The sequence below is a fragment of the Puma concolor genome, chromosome E4 (genome assembly GCF_028749965.1).
Source record: "Puma concolor isolate L17-30 chromosome E4, mPumCon1.1.hap2, whole genome shotgun sequence".
Lineage (NCBI taxonomy): Eukaryota > Metazoa > Chordata > Mammalia > Carnivora > Felidae > Puma > Puma concolor.
Genome location: NC_141683.1, coordinates 48,880,516 through 48,901,748, shown reverse-complemented (window position 1 = coordinate 48,901,748; position 21,233 = coordinate 48,880,516). Strand labels below are relative to the sequence as shown.

General features: G+C 49.8%; 1 protein-coding gene across 2 annotated transcripts in view; it reads left to right on the top strand.

The window, feature by feature from the left end:
- The window catches only part of LOC112857899 (protein FAM163A), a 79,828-nt gene that overhangs the window by 10,782 nt on the left and 47,813 nt on the right, over nucleotides 1–21,233 (top strand). The gene's annotated exons all lie outside the window — the stretch shown is intronic.

The window sequence follows — 21,233 nt, the reverse complement described above, 5'->3', positions numbered from 1 at the left end:
CATTGCCCGCTTTCTTCTCTGCTGGACATACTCTGTACCCAGTGTTGTGCTGGGGACATTGGAGGAATCAGAAGAATCCCAGACATGGTCCGTGCCCTCAAAGATCTCAGGGTCTAAATAGAAAAGCCGGACTGGCACACCTGGAACAGCGATGCCCTTTGTTGTTTGGTTTAAGGGAGAGGTGGTTGGGTGCAGGAAGGAAATAAGGTAGATGTACTGCAACTGTCTAGTCAAGAGTTGAGACAGATGGAAAAGACAGAGTAAGGAACCTAAAATGACCTGCAGATTTTTGAATGTGGGGAGTAGGCCTGGCAAGTGGGGGTGCCGTTCTGAGAGACAGGAAGTACAACAGAGGAGACACTTGGGAGGGCGGTGAAGAGCTCTGACTTGAAAATGGACAGTTTGGGGCGCCTGGGTGGCTCAGTCGGTTGAGCGTCCGACTTCGGCTCAGGTCACGATCTCACGGTCCGTGAGTTCGAGCCCCGCGTCAGGCTCTGGGCTGATGGCTCAGAGCCTGGAGCCTGCTTCTGATTCTGTGTCTCCCTCTCTCTCTGCCCCTCCCCCATTCATGCTCTGTCTCTCTCTGTCCCCAAAATAAATAAACATTAAAAAAAAAATTAAAAAAAAAAAAGAAAATGGACAGTTTGCAGGCTCATTTATAAATGACACAAGTAGATGTGGAGCTCGGTTGCCTTTGTTGATGTGACTGTATTAAGAGTAAGTGTTTTAACAAAGGGAAAATAGTTAATGAGGAGGCAGATGAAGACAATGGTAATAAAAGGATGGAGAACGGATGTACTTTGGAAACATTTAAGGGATAAAGTGAGTAAGATTTGGTGGCCGAGTGGATTTGAGGGGAGAGATGGAGGGGGGAGACTGCAGTGATTCACACACCGCTGGGCTTGGGGACTGGGGGGATGGTGGTCCCATTAATTAGGGGGAGAAAGGCAGGAAGGCAAGCACTTTGAGGGGGAAGAGCAGGTGAGATGATGGCGTCTGTTGGAGGCCATTCGAATGTAAGATTCCTGTAGGATAGCTAAGTAGACTGTGTCCAAGCGCCAGTTGGTGGTGCAAGTCTGAAAACCAGGCCAGCTGAGCTCATAGCTCTGTGAATTGCCCATGGACAGGCGAGGGCCTATGGAAGGCATGGGAGGGCAAGAATGGAGCCTTGGGAAGGATTCACGTATAGGAGGGGAGTGGTGTAGAGGGGACCGTCTAAGAGGGAATAGTCGGGATGGCATGAGTTGAACCAGGAGAGGTAGTGTGATGAGTGGTTGATGAGGAGAAAAGTTAAGGGATAAAGAGTTTCAAGTAGGAGTGGGTAGTCAACGTAGACTGTTTGGGAGGGACAACACACGGGTCATTGGAGATCTTTGTCAGAAGTGATTTCAGAGTAGCGGGTGGGAGCTGGAGGCGGATTTCAGTGAGTTCGCAATGAATAAGTTATGAGAAAATAGAGAAACAAGTGTACAGAAACATTTGAGGAGTTTTGCTGTGAAGAGGCAGAGAAATGCAGCGGTATCTGGATGATTATCATCCAGATGTGGAGACACCGAGTTTAGGCTTTTTAAAAAATGTTTATTTTTGAGAGAGAGAGAGCACAAGCAGAGGAAGGGGTAGAGAGAGAGAGGGACAGAGGATCCAAAGCAGGCTCTGCACTGACAGCAAAAGAGCCTGATGGGGGGGCTCGAACTCACAAACTGTGAGATCATGACCTGAGCCGAAGCCAGGCACTTAACGAACTGAGCTACCCAGGCGCCCCAAGGCTTTTGTTCCTAGTGGCTTTGTTGGGAAAGAGAAGAGAGACAGTTGGGAAAGTAGCTATAGGGGGATGTGAGGTGAAGCGATGGGTTGTTTTCAGAGTGGAAGGAACTCGATCATGTCCATGGGCCGAGGGTTTAGATATAAGAGAGGAAGTGGGAAGCCTGGACTGGAAGGAGAGGGAGAGGTGGGTGTTTGAGGGGGAGAAAGCTGCAGTTTCTTGGAAACAGGCTTTTCGTGGTTTAGGAGAAGAACAATAGAAAGAAAAAACCTGCTCCCCTCCCACCCCGTCAGCCTCCCCCCCCACCCCACCTGTGTGTCTGCTCATGCTCCCACTGTATCTCAGACCTACCCTTACGAGGTAAGTTTGAGTAAGTGTGAAGGACACGGAGATTCTATGTCTCCGTAGACACTAGGAAGAGTTCTTTCTTGCCCCTTACCTCTCTTCACCTCATTAGCCAGTTCATCGGAATTCCTGGCCTTCTGCACATCCATCCATCTGTCCAGGACTGACTTGGAGGAGGTATGAATTGGTAGGGCCGTGCAGGGTGTTACAGTTTTTATATACTTTCTTATCAGGTGGCAAATGGCCACTTCCCGGAGTTCCTTGAGTCCCCCACCCCTGGGGCTGCTCCCGCGCCCTCCCTTAGGGCATCCAGACTCCCCACAGTCCAGCGACCAAAGGGAAAATGCCTCCTCTTCCCAGCTCCAGTGCTATGGTGGGCATCAGTTCTGATCGGTCCTGATGTGCCCTGCCGGTTATGAAATAGGTTTAATAACACCCCTTCATCACCTGTCAGTTTTTCCACCCAGCTCCCTATGGAGGGAGGCTCACCGCAGACACTGAGCCAGGTGCTGGAGATAGAATGGTGAAGAACGCAGGCCAGGTTTCTGCCTTTGTGGAAACTACAGTCTTGAGCAGTATTTTCTTTTTTCTTTTCTTTTCTTTTCTCTTCTCTTCTTTTCTTCTCTTCTCTTTAGTTTTCTTTTTTTTTAATGTTGATTTATTTATTTTGAGATAGAGAGAGAGATCACGAGTGGGGCATGGGCAGAGAGAGAGGGAGAGAGAGAATCCCAAGCAGGCTCCACACGGTGAGCACAGAGCCAGATGTGGGGCTCAGTCCCACAAACCATGAAATCATGACCTGAGCCAAAATCAAGAGTCCAATGCTTAACCAGCTGAGCCCCCCCAGGTGCCCCCATGAGCGGTATTTCTCAGTCAAATCACCACTGACAGTTCTTTGTTGTGGGGGGACTGTCCTGTGCATCGTAGGGTGTTAGGCGGGATCTCTGGCTTCTGTGCGCCTAGATGCTAGCTGCACCCTCCCCCAGTTGCGACAGCCGGAAGTATGTCCAGACATTGCTGAATGTCCTGTTGAGGGACAGAATACCCCCTCCCCCATTGAGAGAATAAAAAGTATTATCAAACAGCTGATCACAAAAATAAAAACACAATTACTAAGTATAAAGATACCCTGAAAAAACATAAGCGTGTGCCATGACAGAGGAAGAAAGGAGACTTTAGGTTCAGTTATAAAGCAAGGCTTCCTGAATGAAGTAACCCTGAGGCAGAAGCCTGGGTGCTGAGAAGGAGCTAGTCACACGAGGAATGAGGGACTGAACATCCCTGGTGGGAGAAGACCCCAGTACAAGAAAGGGCCTTGGCTGTTTGAAGAACAGAAGGAAAGCTCGTTGGCTGGGGCTTAGGGACAAAAGGAGAGCAGTGCGAGATGAGACTGGAAAAATTAGTAGGGACTAGATTATGCTGGGCCTCATAAACTGTTTTAAGAGTAATTCAAATATTTGTGCAGTGTTTTTAATTTTTTTAAATGTTTATTATTTTGAGAGAGAGACAGAGCATGAGTTGGGAGAGGGGGAGAGAGAGAGGGAGACACAGAATCCGAAACAGGCTCCAGGCTCTGAGCTGTCAGCACAGAGCCTGATACGGGGCTTGAACTCACAAACTGTGAGATCATGACCTGAGCCGAAGTCGGATGCTCAACCGACGCCCCTGTACAGTGTTTTAAGTAGGAATGAGACACACCCAGGCTGATGTCTGAAGATCATCTGTCTGCTGAGTGGCAGTCAGTCGGAAAAGGACTAAGTGGCCGAGGCAGGAGACGGGGGGTGGCCTGAAGCCTGGCACTGGAGACAGAGAGATATAGATGGACTTGAGATTTGCCCCACCTGTTCGTGATGTCTCACATATTTTGGCCATACCCAAGGGTTGGCAGTACTGGTTCTGGGACCACCTTTATTCAGTAACATTTATTGAGTGCCCACTGTATGCCCAGCATGTAAGACACTGGCCCCGTCAGCTCCAAGTCTTGTAAGGACATGGACACAATGCGATCTGGGTGCAGAGGTGCGTGACCCTATAAGCGTGAGGTGCCACGGAAGTCTGTGGAGGTGGCGCTGATCTGACCTGTGAGCGGGGAGGGCCAGGGAAAATTGGAAGAGGTGACACCTGCACCAGTTGATAAGAAAAAAATCAGTGAATCGAGTGAAGGGAAGGAGAACGCACATGCCAGGCTTCGCACAACCTGGCAGAGACCCGGAGGGTGCAAACAGCATGGCGGGGCAGAGGCAGAAGACCCAGGGCAGGGACAGGTGGGAGAAGAGGCTGGAGGGGTCGGCAAGGGCCAGACCATGAGAGCAAACCCAACCTTTGGGCCTCAAGGGCCAACTGACAGTGCGGTGAAGACAGGAGCCGATGCAAGTGCGGGGGTTCCAGTCTAGTCTCTTGCAGGACACCCGCTCTTGCCACCAGAGGGTCCTGTCAAAGTCTAGAACTGCAGAAGGTCTGCCGGTGTTCCTCTCATCTCCTGTGTCCCCCGAGGCTCCCCACAATGGCTCCCGAGTGTCATCATCCCACCGGAGCCTGGCGCACCCAGCGACAGGTACTTTCATCGACTGCCACCCTCTAAACCCCTTCACTCACGCTGCTCCCAAAAAATCCCAAAAAGAGAAAACACAAGATTTTTTTCTCACAGTGAAAGTGATGAGTAGCAATGGACCTGTTTAAAATAAGAAGGAATTTCTCCAGTAAACTGGCAGCCGCTTAAAATGATGTCGGAACGTATTTTACCTGAAAAGATATTCATGACGTATTGTTCGATCATAAAGTGGAGCGAGTACGGAACCCCAGGGAGCGGAAGCGTGTGCGGGTGTGTGGAGGAGAGGATGACAAAGTGTTAACTGTGCTTATCTCCAAGTGGACAGAAGCACAGGGGATTTTCGCTGTGGGCGTTTGACTCACCTATTTTTAAAATTTTCCAGTATAAGATTATTTTATGGTAAGACATAAACAACATACAAAGCTGCTCCGGGGGTCTGGTTGGCAGTGCTCCCAAGAGTCCTTGACCTCTAGCTGGTTACCCTGACTGCTCGTTGTAGACACGGCAGTATTTTTCTCCAGGAGGGCTGCAAGCAAGACTAATTCGTTACATGCTTTCCGTCCCGAAGATGACAGGAGCCAGGAAGGCATAAAGTCTTGTTACGACGACAGCCAGCCAACAGCCCAGCCGGTAGCCTTGATGTCTGTGTGTTTATTTATTAACGGGACTTTATGTATCCATCCTCCACAAGCTCCAGGAGCTCCCCAGCTGACTCTGATACAGATCATATTCTGAAAATGGTACAGCCCATCAGTCAGCATAAAGACAGGGCTGGCTCACCAGAGGATTAACACAAAAAGAACACTGTCCTAGGAAGCAAAATGAACTGGAAGGACTATTGACTGGGGCATGGCGTTAGGAGAAGAGAGTGTGGGGGAACAAGCTGGGTTCTTCGGTCACTTTTCTTAACCTGTCAATTATTGAATGCCTTTTCCGTGCCAAGCATGGAGTCTGTTTCTGTCTACACTTTCTCCCGTTTAAACTTCCCGACGGTTCTTTATTTTTAATTTTTTTTAATGTTTATTTATTTTTGAGAGGGAGAGAGACTGAGAGCAAGTGGGGGAGGACCAGAGAGACAGGGAGACGCAGAATCTGAAGCAGGCTCCAGGCTCCAAGCTGTCAGCATAGAGCCAGACACGGGGCTTGAACCCACGAACCGTGAGACCATGACCTGAGCTGAAGTCGGATGCTTAACCGACTGAGCCACCCAGGCGCCCCTAAACTCCATGACACTTCTATGAGGAATGATTCCCCTGTTGAAACAGCCTCAGGGAGAATAAATAACTAGTTAACAGCAGCTTAGGTTTTAACGTAGCTGTTTTTTCACCGAACACTACCCCTGCCTACACCTCCCTGCTTGAAGAATTCTGCTTAAAGGCGGGGAATTTTAAAGCTTGGAAAATGCCCCGTTGATTTGGGCTTAGAAGTTACTCAGCGTGCAGTAGATGCCAAATGCTCTTGTTGAATCGACGGAGGGATAGAGGGAGGGATGGATGAATGAACAAAAGAAAGCATGAGTTTTGAAAGGTCATATAATCACATAAAGGCAGAGAGAGATAATCACATTAGAAAGCTATCACCAAGATAGTTGCCACAAATGAATGTGGCCAGGATTCAATAGTACTTTCTGTTGCTTACCCGAGAGTTACAAGAGATGGCTGTTATGGGAGTAAACGTCAGGAGAGTCATTTTTCGAGGGCTGGAGAGAATTGGGGTCATGTGGGTATGTGGGTCGGGTCAGTGCTGTCATGGTTCCGGGTGGGGAGGGGCTAGCCTGGCCGAGTTCCCGGGTGGGGAGGGGCTAGCCTGGCCGAGTTCCCGTGCACAAAGCTAGATGTCTGCTGTTCTCATTTGCAAATTGGTTACCAGGGTCCTACCGGGTCCTAGCAGTTTGCCTGGGCCTGCTCGGTTCTCAGGGCCTATGGACAGAGGAGCAAGGAGGCCTGAAACAGGGAAGCTTCTTGGGCCGCTTGGGAAGAGCAAGGCTTTATTTCTTTATTTTTTTCAAGGTTGCAGCAAACTGGCGGCCTTCCTTGGCTCCAGCGAAGAGCTGTTTTTCTCCACATGTGCCGCTCAGAGATTGGTTACTGGGCCAGCAAGTAGAGATTGAGGAAAACCTTGGTTCGCATCCCTTATCTCCTCATTCATCTTCCCTGCTGTGCATAGAAGCTCGAGTGTTCCTTGTTCCAGCTTGGCAACGGGAGGGAAGGCCACGGCGTCCAGACTACTGTGGGAGCCTGGAAGAGAAATGGTTCGGGCAGCATGTTGGTCTTTGTCTCCCGGGAGCTCAGTTTCCTCTCGAGAATACACACTACCCGTGGGGTTACAGTGCCACGCCGTTGAATCATGAAAATCCCGTGAGCGAGGTGGCCTCGGGACACCGGGCTGGCTAGTTTCTTCTTCTGAAAGATGAGGCAGTTGGGATGGCTTCTGCTTTTTCCGGTTCCCCGTCTGCTCTAAGAATGTGTGATTCTCCAGTCTAATACATCTACTAAGGTTGATCAGGAAAGATCTGAAGGAACTGACTTAGGGCGCAGCACTTCGGAGAGCTGCATCCCAGCCCCAGAGGGGACACACGGTCTCTGGTGAGAGGCTGTGGCAAGACCCATTTCACAGATGTAGAAACTGAGAACCAGACCTACCCTTCCCCCCCCCCCCCCCCAGCCAAAAGCAAGGAAATCCCAATGCGTGGACCCCTGCAAAGGCTGCAGACAACTGCTTTCCCTGGTCTGAGAAGAGGGGCTTCCCTCAGAGGCCTCAGCCAGGTGTGTGGAGCAGTCTGAATTCCTCTCTCTGACCCTCCCTCAGACTTTGTCCCCCGCGCCGTGCTTCCTCACCAGCCCCATCCAGTTGGGGTTGGGGAACTGCTTTAAAAAATTATTTCTAAAAGATCACACACACACACACACACACACACACACACACACTCACACACACACGCTGAGTGAGCTCTTTGTATTTTATATGGGAAATCATAAATGGCTCTCAGGCTAAATGAAACCTGAACCAATCAAACAACTTTCCCAGGGGCTCAAAAGAAACAAGATTCACAGAACCGGCTGCCAGTCCTGCAGAAAATAGAGCTGATGGAGACACCCATGTGGGTGTCGGTTGACCTTGACAAGGGAAACACTAGCCAGTATTTTTATCTACCTTTCTTTTGTCAGGACATTGGTACTGTCACATGCACTAGCAACAGGCCCCTGTTTCTTCTGATGCAGTGTTCCGGCAGCTCAAATTCTATAATCTCAAGGATTTCCTATTACATTTCATTTCTTTTCCCTTTATTTCTCTTCTGTCTTTCCTCTGTGGGAGACAAAGCATCAGCCTGTACCTCTGAGGAAATTAACTTGCCCAAGACTCTCCCAATTTTAGCCCTGAAGGTCTCACATCCAGGGAACCCTCTCAGTCCTGGGCAAACCAAGACTGTTGATTTCCCTGAAGGTACGTCACTGCTTCGAAAGAAACTCCTGGGGTGGGGAGTGTTTCCCAGCTCCCTTCGGGGGCGGTCTCACATGGCAATCATCTGTGCCAGGTAAGGAGCAGATCACTTGACCTCTCTGTGCCTCAGTTGCCTCATCTGTAAAAGGGGGATAATGATAATCTGCACCTGGAGAGGTTGCTATATGAAATCATGTAAATCAACACATGTATTTTGAAATAGTGCCTGTCTCATAGTAAGGGTCCAGTAAATCTTAGCCACGGTTGTTATTCAGTCAGCATCTGCCTGTTGATAAACCTGAGAATCACAGGCCCTTAGAATTGATGGGATGCCTTCTTAGATTTCATCTCAGTGTCCCCACATTTATTTATTTATTTTTTAAGTTCATTTATTTTTGAGAGAGAGAGGGAGGGAGAGAATCCCAAGCAGACTGTGCACCATTGCAGAGCTCAGTGCAGGGCTCAAACTCATGAACCATGAGACCATGACCTGAGCAGAAATCCAGACTCGGAGGCTTAACTGACCGAGCCACCCAGGCGCCCCAGGGTCCCCAAGTTTAAATGCACTTTGTGCACTGTAGCAAGGTCCTGCTGTGTCCACCTCCCCTCTCTCTGCTTCCCCGTCCCAACTATGGGGACAGCTGCAGCTGGTTAAAGTTGTTTGGATTGGAGTGGGTTCTTCCCAGCTTCACCTGGGGCAGGGGAGGTGGGGCGTGATGTGTAAGTGCAGGACCTCAGACTTGCTCACGCACACGAATCACCTGGGGATCTTGTTAAGTCTTGTTCAGCGTGGGTGCTGATGCATCCGCCCGGAGATCCCGCATTTCTAACAAGCTCCGGGGTGAAGCTGCTGGCCCGGGGACCACGCTGTGAGAGCAAGGCCACACTGTGTGTCAGCCTGTGTGAGTCTGGGCAAAAGCCTATGAAGTTCATGCTCATGTGAAGTTCCTAAGATGAGAGCATTAGTATGGGGTGGGGGGTTGTTGCTTAGATGTGCTCAAGGCGTTTGAGGAGAGCAGCTCAGGGAGCGGGGAAGCCAGGAGGGTGCCAGTGCCCTAGGCGGGCGTGGACACCTGTCGTGAGCAGTGGTTGCATAGTTAATAACACTGGGTAAGGAAATGAGCTTTGGGAATTCTTTTGCTTATTTTAAATATCAGAGCTGGTTCGAGGCTATCGCTTTAATCATACCTTTCTCATCTGTGTCCCTGGATTTGCACTCTTGAATGGTGGACAGAAGGCTGTATTCCCCTCCCCCCAGTGCCCAGGAGTCACACGTGGTCAGCGTCAGGGACCCAGGGTGTGACTACAAGAAGGTTCAGAACTACTGTCTGAAGGGACCCAAGCCCCCAAACGAAGTTGGGCCCCCAGGCCCTGACCCAACACTCCTTCACAGTGACATGGCCTGGGAGGGATCTAATACTCCCTCAGGCATCTTGAACCTGACCTGTGAGAGCCACCTGGCACTTATACCTCCAGTTGGGATGGATCGACCCAACTCTCCCAAATAATCTGAGTACCCAAATGAACATAACCGGTGACCTTCGCGTTTGAGACACCTTTATTCCTTTTTCAAAGCCTTGAACAGGATCCTCTCTGCCGTTCTCCTCACAGCTGTCTTCCCTCAGAGTCCCCGTCAGACACCGACACAATGTTATCACCCGGCCGCGGTCATTTTGTTCTCTGCTCTTTGGCCTGCGCAGATTCCAGACGAGCCTTTTCAGAAGAGGTAGGAGAGGGGCGCCGGGTGGCTCAGTCGGTTAAGCGTCCGACTTCGGCTCAGGTCATGATCTTGTGGTTCGTGAGTTCAAGCCCCGCGTCAGGCTCTGTCCTGATGGCTCAGGGCCTGGAGCCTGCTTCGGATTCTGTGTCTCCCTCTCTCTCTGCCCCTCCCCCACTCGTGCTCTCTCTCTTTTTCTCAAAAATAAATAATAAAACATAAAAAAAAAAAAAAAGTAGAGGTAGGAGAGATGGAACCAGACAGGCAATTCTGCCTGCTGTTGCCTGGATTCCCTTAGGCCAGGCTTGTGCTAATCTGAAAAATAGCTTTAGGATAATGCACACTAAAAGCACTCTGCAGACCCTGGTGCCCTGGGAGGAGATTCGCGGACTCAGTATTGCCAGCTCCCTGCCCCACCCCCACGACCGCTGTCAACATCTACCCACTTTTAATCTCCCACACGTCTGCCAAGTGTGGTACACATTTGTATCTGTCACTTCGGATCCCCCCGCATGGCTGCTCCCGGCCAGCTGGGCTTTCTCCTTTCTTCCCAGAATGTTCCCCGAGGACAGCCCGGCCCCGGATAAGGGATTCCACTTTCTTTTGTTTCTCTTACTTGCTGAACCCCCCCACCCCTTGGCCCCAACAAGTACCTTACAGAGCCTGCCCGGTGCCCTGGCGCCCCGACCCGCAGCCTCCTGTTTCCTCCCGGATGAGGCCGAAGTAGAGGAGTTTCCAGACAGCTTCCCTCCTGCCTCACTCTCTGAAGGAGCGTAGCGGTGTTCTGATGTGCCTCCCAACCCGGCTCAAAGCAACAGCTCAGGATTTATCACACCCCACCAACTCCTACTAGGACGGGCTGCAGAAGCGTTTTATGTTTTTTATTGTGGTGAAAACCAGAGCATAAACTTTACTCTCCTACATCTGCTGAGTGCGCAGTTTCGTAGTGTTCAGTGTATCCGCACTGTTGTGCAACAGATATCTAGATCTTTTTCATCAAGCAGCACTTAAATTCTATACCCACTAAACACAGATTCACCTCCTCCCTTCCCCCAGCCCTTGACAACCACCTTTCAAGTTTCTGTGACTTTTGACCACCTCAGATACTTCACAGGAATGGAATGAATCATGCAGTATCTGCCCTTTTGCACCTGACTTCTTTTGCTGAGCACGATGTCCTTGAAGTTCATCCGTGTTGTGGTATGTGAAGGATTTCCTTTTTGAGGGTTGTGTAATATTCCACTGTGCACACACACCACACAGTCTTTATCCGTTCATCTTTCTGTGGACATTTGGGTTGCTTCCTCAGTTTTTTTAACCCCTTATTTTGTAGCTAGTCACCGCATAAACATTTAGACTTACCTAAGGCCACGCAGCCAATGAGATGTGTGCTTGCTCAGGATTTTATGTTGTCTCCTTGGTTTTGGCATCAGCATGTGGGAGGCTCTGGTCCAACCCGAGTTGGCTAAAATAGGATCTCCAAGAATTTTACAGGCCACAGAGTCATGTGATGACATCCAGGCAGCAGGTCCTGATGACTGTGTGCCTGTGTGACATCTGGCTTTGGTTTGACGTGGCCAAAGGCTCTGTGTGTATGGATACTGGAGTTTTTAATCAAATTATGTAACTGTTATTAATTTGTTCAGGTATGCTAATGATACTGTGTTATTACAGGTTTTAAAAAGAGCTACTTTTAGGGGGCCGCCTGGGTGGCTCGGTTGGATAAGCGTCTGACTTTGGCTCAGGTCGTGGTTTCAAGGTTCGTGAGTTCAAGCCCCACACTGGGCTCCGTGCCGACAGCACAGAGCCTGCTTCAGATCCTCTGTCTCCCTCTCTCTCTGCCCCTCCCCTGCTTGCATTCGCTCACTCTCTCTCAAAAATAAACATTAGAAAATAATTATAAAAATAATTAAAAAAGAACTACAGTACTTTAAAAAATGCATACTGCGGCATTTGTGAAATTAAATGTACGGTGTCTAAGATAATATGCTTCAGAATAATCAGTAGAAGGTATGGATGAAAGCAGGCTGGGGCTCATTATATTACTCTCTCTACTTTTGTATATGTTTTCAGTTTTCTATAATAAAATGTTTTTAATCTTAAAAACATTTTTTTAAATCTTACATTTGGATAGGGCCACATGTACCCACTCTCCGGGAACTTAGCAGATTATTGCTGAAACAGGAGCGGTTCGGGCCCTTATCGATTGTATGCTGTAGAGAATAAAATACCGCCACCATTGGGCAATGTGAGAACAAAGAGAAACCCTGCTGGCTGCGGGGGTGGCTTCTGTGTGTAGTCACGGGACAGAGCTGTGGGTGCACGAGGAGCTCATCAGATTTCTTTACTGGAACAGCACAGGCCCTGGGCTCTGGTGTCCTTGAACCCGGGGGGGCTTCTCCACCAGACCTTCCCCTCAGCAGTCACCAGCTTCCTAACTTAAAAACATTTGGCCACAGTAGGAAGTAAATATGTTTGTTTGTCCATTTATATACACGTTCATTCGCCCATCCCTGGTTACTTCCTTTTCTAACCACCTGCGTCCAAGCATCACCAGCTATGGCTGAATTTACCTCCTGAATACCTCGAACCTGCCCACTTTAACCCGTGGCCCCTAGCCAAGTCCCTGCATCAGCATCGCTTAGCTAGGTAGTGCAACACCTCCTAATTGCCCTCCTTCTCCACACTCTGCCCCTTCCCTTCCATTCTTGGGTTAGATCTCGTCACCCAACCCTGCTCCAGAAAAACCCAGAAAGTCTTGCGGGTGCCTGGGTGGTTGGTTAAGTGTCCGACTTTGGCTCATGTCATGATCTCACAGTTTGTGGGTTCGGGCCCTGCGTGGGGCCCCACGCTGACAGTGCAGAGCCTGCTTGGGATTCTCTCTCTCTCTCTCTCTCTCTCTCTCTCTCTCTCTCTCCCCCCCTCCACCTCTCTCTCCCTCTCTGACCCTCCCCTGCTTGCGCAATCCCTCTCCCTCTCTCTCAAAAAATAGACTTAAAAAAAAAAAAAGCCCAAACCCAGAAAAGTCTTCCCTCAGCCCTCAGATGTAGTCCAGACTGCAGTGGTGCTTCACAGAGTTGTTGGGGACGTGACTCTCCAGTCTGACTGCACCCCCACCCCTCTCTCCCTGTGCCCCAGCCTCCCTGAGTTCTGAGTTCTTTCAGTTCCTCGGGACACCATGCTCTTTCTCACATCCGGGCCTTCGTACGTGCTGTTCCCTCTGCTCCGGCTACTCTCTCTTCCACCACTGCCTCCTTCTCAGTGATTCGCCATGGGAGGGGCTCAGTTAACCTCGCCCCCCCCCCAAAAAAAAAACGTTCTTGCTGTCTCCCCCTCCCCCCACCGGAAGACTTGCCCAGTTTTTGGTGATCCTGCCGGGAGCACATCCTGTAACTGCCCTCCCCCCCCCCCCCCCAGTGCTTTCAGCCCCACTTACTGGAGCTGCGCTGTCCGCTGTCCGTATTTTTTGAATTGACAGAATGCATTTGACTTGAAAGCAAGGAGAAAGGAAGCAGAGTACATTGCAACAAGCGGGTTGCAGTATCTCCGCCCGCAGATCCCCGCGTGCTCTGTCAGGCCGCACACATTCCCCGGTCTGCTGATCAGAGGCGGATTCCAGTTGCTGCTGGCGGGCCTGCTGTGTCTCTTGTGATCTCAGCTCCCCATCTTCGCAGCATCCCCCCACCCCCCACCCCTGGCTCTGGCCCCACCACGCGCGGGACCTCACACCGTGCCCCCTGCGCGGGGGGGGGGGGGGGGGGGGAAGCTGGTCCCCTGGGTGGTCCCACAGTCCCAGGCCTGGTGGAGCTTCCTGACCTGGTGCGTGTCCTGTGCTTGCAGCCCCGTGGTCACCTCTGCGCACAAGCCTCACCCAACACCAGGGGCCCCACCTGCCCCTCAGATGCTCAAAATCCAGCTGCCTTGACTTCCTGCCCTCTGGGCCTTGCCGCGGTCCTTCTCTGAGAGCGCAGCCCCTGTGGTCTCCCCTTTGCAGGGTTTCTGTCCTTCCCGCATTCTCTTGTCGTGTCTCTGAAGTGTCCCTCTGGCCTGTGTGTCTACCTCACCCTCTCCTCCCTCGCTCGGGGCCCTGTGCCCTCCCTGCCCCCATTTTCCTGGTATCTTTGGTCTGCCCCCCGCTTCCCCGTGTTCGTGTTCTCTCCTGTCTATGCCTGTGTTTGGATGTTTTCCCTTGTAAAGCTCTCCCTGCCCTTGTGACCCCATAAGCTCACAAAGGGGGCAGAGAGCCCCCTTTCCTCCCCAGGGGAGTGTCCCCACTCCCCCCCCCCCCCCCCCCCCCCGTGTCATCAGCTGTCCACTGCTCACTCCCTGTCACCTTGGCACTCCCCATATCGAACCCCGGGTCCTCAGGAGTCTCCTTGACCTCTGTGCCGCCCGGACCCTGATCCCATCCTCTTCTCTCAGATGTTCTCCTCAGGCTCCCTGGCTCCACGTCAGCCTGCTTCTGTCCTTGTCCACACTTTCTGACTCATTTGCTGGCACGTCCCCATCTTCCCAACCTCTGAGAGTAAGTTTCTGTGAGACTCCGTCCTCTGCCTGTCCTGTCTACACAGATGCCCCAAAAGACCCTTCTGTGCTCTTATTTGGGATTTCAACGTTGTCAAATGGGCTAAACTCCACGGCTCCCCTCTGAATGGCGGCTCCTCCAGAGTTTCTCCTTCCGATAGCAGGACCGCCCTCCTTCGGCACCGTCCTCGGCTCACGCCTGTCAGCCTTCAGGCCCCCCACTTCCGCTGTCCCTGAGTTCCTCTTGGGTTAGTGGAAGCCAAGCTCCCCTCTCTCCTGCCCTCCGTCCTGTTTCCAGTCTTCATGTTGCCAGCGCACTGTTCACTCTCCAGGCCCCTGGACCAGCAGCTTCAGCATCACCTGGGAGCGCATACTCTCAGGTCTCATTCCAGACCCACTGCTTCAGAAGCTCGGGGTGGGGCCCAGCAGTTTCTGTGGGGTGATTCTGATGTCCACTAAAGCTGGAAAACCACTGTCCTAAAACACAGCACTAAACAAGTGTCTCCTCTGCCTAAAAACCTAAAATGCTTTGTTTACTTAGGATTCGATTCAGCTGGATGTAACAACAAAAGCAGTGGCTTAAACAAGATAGAAATCTATTTCTGACCTAAGAGAAATCTGGCCATCGGCAGTGCAGGGCTGCTATAGCAGCTCCATGGTGTCATCAAGAACCCAGAGTCCTAGCTTTCTGTTTCAACTCCTGGAACATGGCCCTCTTGTCATCAAGCTTCCTCATGATTCAAGATGGCTGCTAGTGTACCAGCTATCACATCTTCCCAGAGATAGCATCAGATCCCACAGGTTAAGGCTTAGTCACAAGACTAAGCTTCCCCCAAAATTCAGATGCCATGTTCAAGTCCACATTGTCACCTGTGATTCTATAGATTGGAGGTTCCATTGACCCTCTCCTTGTGGGTCCATCAATTTGCTAGAGCAGCTTACAGAACTCAGAAAAATATTTTACTCGCTAGATTACTGGTTTATTACAAAGGATATTAAAGGATACAAATCGCCAGCCAGATGAAGAGATACATAGGCAAGGTGTGGGGGAAAGGGCTCAGAGCTTCCTTGGCCCCTCTGAGCCCACCTCTCTCCCCAATCTGTTCGTCAGCCTGGAAGCCCTTGAATCACTCTCCCAAGAAGTTGGACTGAAAGTCCAGCCCTTTGATCACAGGGTTGGTTCCCCAGGCAGCCAGCCCCATCCTTTGGTTGCCTAGGGGCTTTCTAGAAGTTACTCTATTAACATAACAAAAGACACTTCTATTGCTTTCTTAGGAAATCCCCAGGGTTTAGGAGCTCTGTGCCAGGAACTGGATGAAGACCAAATTTACATTTCTTGTCATAAATCACAATATCCCAGATCGTAATACAGACCAGGAGGAATAGCAGAGGAGCCAAGGGGAGGAGTTTTCCAGCTGAGTCCCCTTCCAAGCTTTAAGCAACCTTACCATGAGACCCAGATAACACTGTCACTTAAGTCCAGTTGGTCAGACTTTTGTCCCAAAGCCACACGAGATTCAAGGGAGGCTGGGAAATGCAGTTTTTGTTGTGGGTGGCAGAATGCCTGGCTAAAAATTGAGGTTCTTTCAAACGGTTACCTCCTGTATGATTCAATTTATATAACATCTTTGAAACAGCAAATTTACAGCAAAGGGTAACAGATTAAGAGTCTCTAGGAGTTGGAGAATGGGGAGGGAGGGAGGTGATTTGGGCTGTCAAACGGTAGAACCAGGGATCCTTGTCATGTTACTGCTCTGCATCCTGACTGTGGCGGTGGTCACTTGTTTCTAGACATGTGATAAATTTGCATAGAACTAAATATACATACACAAACATGCATGCGGTCAAATAAACCCCGTGAAACCTGCACGGCACTGGATTGTATCAATGTCAGTTTCCTGGTGTGATGTTGCACTATCGTTTTGCAAGATGTTACCCTTCTGGAAAAGTGGGGGAAGGGATCTCTATGAAAATTTCTAACTATAAGTACTTACTTACTATTTCTATAACTTATAAATTTATGGTTTTCTCAAAAAATTTAAGAACAAATTGAGGTTCTATTACTGATGAGGAAGGAGAGATGTTAAAAGCAACAAGTAGTCTCTGCCAACCCAGCGTCCTGCTGTAAACGGTACCAGCTTATTAGCATAATGAGGACTTTTAAGATCCCACAGTAGGGTGCCTCCTGAGCAGCCCAGACCTTGCCCGTGTGGGGGAGGAAAGACTCTCCTCTTATACTCCTTAGTTCAATAGCTGGGTCTAGGAAACAGATAGACAACAGGCAGATTACCAAAAGGCATACAAATTTATTAATTTTTAATATTTTGTGCACGGGGACCCAAATATTAATTCACAGGGGGAAAAAAGTGAATACACCGAAAGTCTGTGAGCTTTAAGAGCTTATGTACAGTCTTTTTTTTTTTTTTTAAGGTTTTTTTTTTTTTTTTTTTTTGGAGAGAGGCAGAGAGCATGAGTGGGGGAGGGGCAACGAGAGAGGGAGACAGGATCTGAAGCTGGCTCCGTGCTGACAGCAGAGAGCCTGATGCCGGGCTTGAACTCACAAATGGTGAGATGGTGACCCGAGCTGAAGTCTGATGTTCAACAGGCTGAGCCACCACCCAGGGGCTCAGAGTTTATATACCGTCTTAATAGGGAAGAGGAATGGGGAACTGAGGGGGGAGTAAATGATTTGGGGGAAAGACAAATGGGCCCTTAGAAAATAGATGGAAGCTATGAGAGTTTGTGATAGTTTGCATGTGGTGTGGACTTCTCATTCCTGGGATGAGTCAGTCTTTCCTGGTTGGGGAAACTCCAGGAAGGGTATTTACGACCACTTAGTTCTTGTTGGATGATCTGTCTTTAGGCAGGAGTTCAAGGAAGGCCCCTGTGTGCACCTGCTATTCTCCAAGTGCCTTCAGCTCAAAAGAATCCATATACTAAAGTGGCATATTTTGGGTTGGTGTCTCCTGAACTCCTTCACCAGGTCAGTGTCGTGTGCCTTAAAGCGTTAGCCTCTAGAGGGCAGGCCCCAAAGGTGTGCACAGATTTGTGAAGCATTTACCTCTTCACCTGTATGGTTCCGAATAGAGCCAGTGAGACAGATTTTCCTATCCTTCCAGAAGTTTCCATTCTGAGAAAGCACCAAGATCCTTAGGAGGTATGGCACTATATGAAAATGGAAGAGAATGAAATGGACGAGAATGAAAATGGCCTTTTCTGGAGGAAAGGGGCAGTGAGCAGAGAGGGGCTGTTTAGATCCGCATGTTGCCGCGGTGACTGCAGTGAGGGGGAAGGAAGGACTGAAGCATATTTTAGCATGACTTTAAAGAATTCTGTCTTGTCATCTTCCACCATGTTCTGGTGCTCCTTGCTTAAGGCATTGCCCAGCACCAGATGCTTTCTTGCCCCAGGGCGGCTTTGCTGAACTTGACTGTGCCCCTATGGGAAGGAATTAAACTGCCTGTCAGGAGCTTCTGTTCAACCAGAATCCTGCCCAGAGGCTTCTCCTGGGAGCTCTTTGCTCTGCCCCAAGAGGGGCAGAGGGAGGGCTGAGGTGGGCTGAGGAAGGAGGGCTGCCCCACAGGAATGGGTGTCTAGGTGGCTGAAGAGAGACAGGGATGGGCATCTGGGGCAAGAATAAGGGGGTGAGGCACAGACTGGGAGACAGAGAAGGAGGGCAGAGTCAGGCAGAGCTGGCATCAAAGAGCGAGTGTGGACCGAGAACAGGGATGCTGGCCCAGCACGGCTCTTCTTGGCCCTGAGGGCAAGCACATTGCAGGGCAGGGGCTGCTGGCTGCGGGGGCTGCTGGCCAGGCCTCCTGGGCCTCCTGAACCCATGGACTTGCTGTGGGTGGGGGAGGGTCCAGCAGTGGGCTTTGGGAGTTTCCATGAAGTGCCTGAACTTGTCGGCAAAACTTCGTATGTGCTTTTTTTCTTCAGGAAGGGCATCCATGGCTTATGTCAGATTCTCAAAGGGATCCATAAACTCCTGAATGCTGAGAATGATACCCAATAACATCAAGAGAGGGAGATTTGGAGGAGGAGGAGTAAGGGAGGGTGTGTAGGTAAGGGCCAGGTGAAGCAGACAAGTAGCCAGAGTAGAAAAGCTTGCGAGGAAGTACTTAGCTGTGGCTTATAGGCTGAGCGGGTGCAAGTAATGCTCACTGCTCCCCCCCTCCCCATCCCCCATTCCCCGTGGGGTTAGCAGGCCTGCCCTGCTCTCAGTCTGGGAGGAAGTCATGGCCAGGGCAGCCAGGAGCCTATTTCCATGCCCAGGTCCTGGAGGAGCCCTTCTCCATGTTGGCTCTTAACCTCAAAGTTCAGGGAGACTTCCCTGAGGCCCTAGACCTGTCTGTTCCCATAGCCCCCTGCACTTCCTGTCAGAGCCTGCACACTTGTAATTGTGGCTGGTTCCCTCTTCAGGGGATCCCTGCCTGTCCTGCCCACAGTGTAGCCTCCCCCACCCCCCCGCCCCAGTCCCCTGGCCCAGTGCCTGACCCATGATAGACACTCTATATTCAATAAATACTAATTCAATGGATCGATAGATAAATCTATAAAAGAATGTCTTGTCTTCTGGGTGAGGACACGACACCCCGGGAATAGTTTGAGGGCCCTTAGAAAAATAGCTGAAGCTGACCTTTAAGCCAGAGGGAAAGAACGGGAAAACAAGGTGAGCCTGACTTTGTGAAGTAACCCTATATAGAGTTTCATCTTAATTCAACCCACAGTGGATATACCCTGTGGGGTCCTGGCCCCGTAAGTTTTATTCTCATCATTCTTTGCTACGAGTTCAAGAGCGGATGAGGCTGAATGGATTGATGGGGGTGGGGGTTCATTAGGGAAATAATTAAGTGCGAGGGTAATAGGTGAAACAGATGAGTCATAGATTCAAAATACAGAAGCCTACACTTGTTTGTGGCCTAGTCAACCAGTCCACATCTTAGGAGCACTTATTGTGGACTGAAGGCATTAAACCAGCGCCAACCCTATGCAGGAATCGCAAGGAAGAGAAATGATCTACGAGGGCCCTAACCTAATGGTACGCATAGGGCCATCTTACGGGCCACTCACCCCTCCGCTCTGCTCTCTAAGGAAGTCCGCGTGTGCGCGTGGGCCCTGGCGAAGCTCTTCTGCTTCCAGGAGAATGTCAGCCCTCCCCTCTGCTCTGTTGATTGCCAAGCTGTGACTTGGCCTTTAATTGGCCACACTGTTGATCTAACCTCCAAGTTTTTCTGTTTAATTTATTGAAGTTCACATAACATAAACATTTTTAAAATATATATATTAATTTTTTTTCCAGTTTATTCATTTTGAGACAGAGAAAGAGAGCGAATCCCAAGCACTGTCAGTGTGGAGGCTTACGCAGGGCTCAAACTCACAAGGTGTGAGATCATGACCTGAGCTGAAATTAAGAGTCAGATGCTTAACCGACTGAGCCACCCAGGCGCCCCTTAATATATGTTTTTTAAGTTTATTTATTTATTTGGGGGGGGCACATGTGCGCACAGGAGAAGGGCAGAGAGAGAGGGAGAGAGAATCCCAGGCAGGCTGCACACTGTCAGCATGTAGCAGGATTCTCGCACAGAGAGTCATGACGCAGAGGCTTTTCTTTTTTTTTTTTTTTTTTTAATTGTTTTTTCAGTGTTTATTTTTGAGAGAGAGAGGCAGAGCACTAGCAGGGGAGGGGCAGAGAGAGAAGGAGACACAGAATGTGAAGCAGGCTTCAGGCTGCGAGCTGTCAGCACAGAGCCTGACGCGGGGCTCGAACCCACGAACCGTGAGATCATGACCCGAGCCAAAGTCGGACCCTCAACCGACTGAGGCACTCAGGCACCCCCCAGAGGCTTTTCTTTTTAGGAAGCAACTTTATTTATGCTGGCACTGCTCAGTTGAGTTTGTACCTGAAGAACTGAGCCCCGAATGCCACATGGCATAGCTTTTCATACGTTTTTTACTTTTTTATCCCCATATATGGTCACACACAAATATGTAGTCTGATTAAGTGGTCTTATGTTATAAGGTCCTGAGGGATGTTACATATGCATATAACCAGGTTGCCTTGAGGGTTTGTTTTTGTTTTTTTCTCCCTTAGGGAGGGGACCTACCACAAGCACAGAGCCCAACGCAGGGCTCGATCTCACTGTGAGATCATGACCTGAGCCCAGATCAAGAGTCATCTGCTTAACTGACTGAGCCACCCGGGTGCCCCTAAAATAACCATTTTGTTGAAGTGTGAAAGTCAGAGGCGTTTAATGTATTCACATTGTTGTGCGATAACCATTCCTGTTCAGTTTCCATTAGTCCAAACTAAAACCCCATACTCATTAAGCAGTTTCTCCCCAATCTGGGTTCTGTGTCTATGGATTTGCCTATTCTGGAAATAATCATGTAATATGCAAACTTTTGTATCTGGCTTTTTTCACTTAACGTAATGTTTTTGAGGTTTATCTGTGTTGCAGCATGTATCAGAATGTAATTCCTTTTTATGGCTGAATAGTATTCCATTATATGAATGTGCCACAATTTTTTACCCATTCATCCATTGATGAACATTTGGGCTGCCTTCATTTTTTGGCTCCTGTGAATGGTGATTCAGAGAACATGGGTGCACATGTATTTATGTGGGTACCTGCTTTTCGTTCTTCTGGGTACATACCTAATAATGGAAACCCTCTAAGTTGTCGCCCCAAAATTTAACCATGAATTTAAATTCTGCTGGCAAATGCTTACCCAAAGCTCAGTGAGGAGAAATATTACTCATGACAGGTTTTTAAACTTCAGTTTCTTGATGCAAAGCCCTTGTGTCAAACAGCTGACCCCAAACTCTAAGATAGGAAACAGAGACGCAGATGTGCTCTGGGTGAGGCAGACGAGGAGGCCAGAAGCGCCGG